This window comes from Anthonomus grandis, chromosome 15, assembly GCF_022605725.1.
Source record: "Anthonomus grandis grandis chromosome 15, icAntGran1.3, whole genome shotgun sequence".
Classification (NCBI taxonomy): domain Eukaryota; kingdom Metazoa; phylum Arthropoda; class Insecta; order Coleoptera; family Curculionidae; genus Anthonomus; species Anthonomus grandis.
The window spans coordinates 12,720,210-12,723,269 of NC_065560.1; positions in this window are offsets into that span (position 1 = coordinate 12,720,210).

Sequence of the window (3,060 nt, forward strand, 5' to 3'; positions counted from 1 at the left end):
GAACACCAAAAACAAATATATTGGTTATGTTAGTAACGTATCTTCTCTTTTTTTCCGTTTCGTTTTCTCGTGTAGTCGACGTAACAGAGGGAACTTACTAATTATTTTTGTATTGCGCATGTTGCCATGCACCACATTTTTTATTTATCGAGAGCTCTTGCGTGTGTTAAGTATCTTATTATTTACAAAGATGAAATGACTATAATTTTAGCTCCAGTAGATACTTCGGTCCTATCTCATTGACAAGGTCAGTTTGTGTTGTTTGAGGGGTGTGAGTCGCAGAGCTTAACATTGAGACAGAGAGTTCCACAAGGCTCCTTTCTAGAGCTTCAAGATCTTATTTTTGGTATATGTTAAAGATCTGTGTGCGAACGATACAACTTCTTTAATTGATGATGCTGGTAAAGTCAATATTTCTCGCGTCTCTCAAGAATCGTGTAGTTGAAAAACAGATCCGTTTCAAACAGATTATATTTGAATGAAACCAACATCCATCACATTGTATTTTCTCTTCGAGATCTTGATTCTTTTCAACATCTCTTGAATGTAACTGTAAATTTCCTTGACGTCACTCTTGATGAAGGTTTGACCTGACTAAGTCATGTTGAAGAGTTATCATTCAACTAGTCTTCCAAAAGATGCATGTTCCTTATACGTAATTTGTTATCTTAATGGCGATATTCAGGGTTGCTTATTTCGGCCATTTCCATTCTAAAATGACATATTATTGTCTTATCAGTTGGGGACACTCGATGCATATGTCTAAGATACTTGCATTGCAAAGAAGATTGCTCGTTTGAACTACAGAGAGAGTTGTAACTCCAACTAGAAAATTGAAAATTCTCACTCTACCCTGTGCATTTATTCAAGTGAGCCTATTTTATATTAGGGAAAACGATGCTAATGCAATGTGATATATGCTAATACCCACCGGCAATTCAACAGAAATAATAATTCCGTAATTTCACCTTTTCATTGATTATTCAGAACTACGGTTTCTCATAACGGAGTAAAATGTTTTAGTGCCTTACTAGCATCTTTAAGGGTTCTTCCATTTCATATATTCAAAAAAAGAAAGACTTTATTCACAACCCTTTTTACTCAGTTGAAGTATTTCTTCACTGCGCTATAGCTTTTTAGGAATATTATGTGGTTCATGTATGTATTGTCTATCTATTAAAGTTGCTTTGTGTTTGTTAGTTTTACTTAGTGCCTAGTGTTCGATGTAGTTTTCCTTCATTTTTCTTATATTTTGATTTTTTTAAGAATTATATTTGTTTTAGAGTATTATTGGCCGACACATATTTCTGCTTTTTTTACTTCTTCAGGACAGCCCTAGCAGAAAATGAGAAAACCAATTTTAAGTGTTTATGCAAATTAAATTTAAATCGTCGAACTATAATAGGTTTCACCAGCAATGTAGTAATATCTGCTAGGATAATGTTATTCTAGCCCGGAATTTGATAGAAGAATCTTACAGTAAGTTAATAGACAAATTTTACACAATATTTCCCAATATGAAAATTTAAAAAAAGAGATAGTCTTTGTCGTCATTCAAGAATATAAAATGTCTTTATTATATTACTCTGAAATCACAAACAGCATTTTTGTAAATGCAGCAACTTCCGAAACCTTCCTAACACTACGACTTTGTCTTACTATCTACAAAATGTGATGGAGGATGCCGGAAACTTCGAATTTCAGTTGGCGACACCACATAGGAAGTGAAGTCAGCTGTATTTTTTATCAAATTAGAAGGCGTTGGAACAAATGGCATTGGCGTATCCATGCTGCTCCACTGATATCCCTACATTCTCCGATTTTGTTCCATCTCGTTAGCTATTGTATCGAAGCGTCAACTTTCCCAGATTCGTGGAAATCTTCATACTTTATCAGTATTCAATGTTCAAAGAGCATTCTCCCTGCCATTTCGCAGTAGGTAGTAGTCCGGCTTCAAGGAGAATTTTAACCGTGCAACTGCTTTCTTAAAAATAGTAGACGATATCTTATAGGAGGCTGCTCGCAAAGAGTTGACAATCTTGGCCCTCCTCAATTATTCCAAGGCCTTTGATACATTAAATCACCATCTATTACTGACATTACTGAAATTTCTAGGTTTTGGAAAGAGCGGTTTGTCTCTAATCAGAAAATACTTGATAGACCACACTCAGTGAAGCTATAAATACGTCTTCATATACGGTATATATTGGTATGTCTCATTCATGTAAAAATCTTAAATAAACATCAGTTTATCTATATATGCCTATGATTAGATACTCGCCTATTTATTTCTCATTTCCTTCTGACAATATCTTGGAAGCTATTGATAAGACTATTTCAATTACTACAAATACAAATAAATAAAACTCCTTTAAAACGGATTTTTTAAGTAAATTTAAAGCGGTGGGTATATCCATGAGTTCTTAAAACAAATCTCGATTTGACGGTTCTTTCGTGCTGCTATAAGCTCATTGATAAATCCCGCATTAGGGATTTATCAATTTGATGACTATACCACAGATTAGTAATACTTACTTTTACTTGGACTTGGACTATACACTAAATACCTATTTTAATACTCTGCAAAATACTTCAACTTTAAAAAGTGGTATAATCCTCTTTACAGCGTCAGTTCCATTATTCTTTGCATGTGGAGTGTTGTATGTAGCGTCCGTTGCTCTTATCTCTGGGAATCTATCTAGCTAGTATCCACCTTAATAATACCTAATTTAGGAATCAACACGTCATGCAATTATTATGTTTAGGAGACATTATGAGTCCAAAAATATCTACTGACCTAAACCCCAAAGCACAGGATACAGGACTCTACAAGCAGCCTCTCATAGTTAGTTCGACATGAAGGAAAATAACTCTTTTTAACATGCGCAAATGACCATGACCGCCGATTTCTCGGCACCTATGAGCGTTATGTTCATGATTCAAAAGGTCTCTTCTTAGTTCCATACTTCTTAAGAGCGAATTAGACCATCGGTAAGGCATAGCTCCCTTATTAGCCGAGATCTGGCAATTTTTGGTTATGATCTTGTCATAAACCGTTTG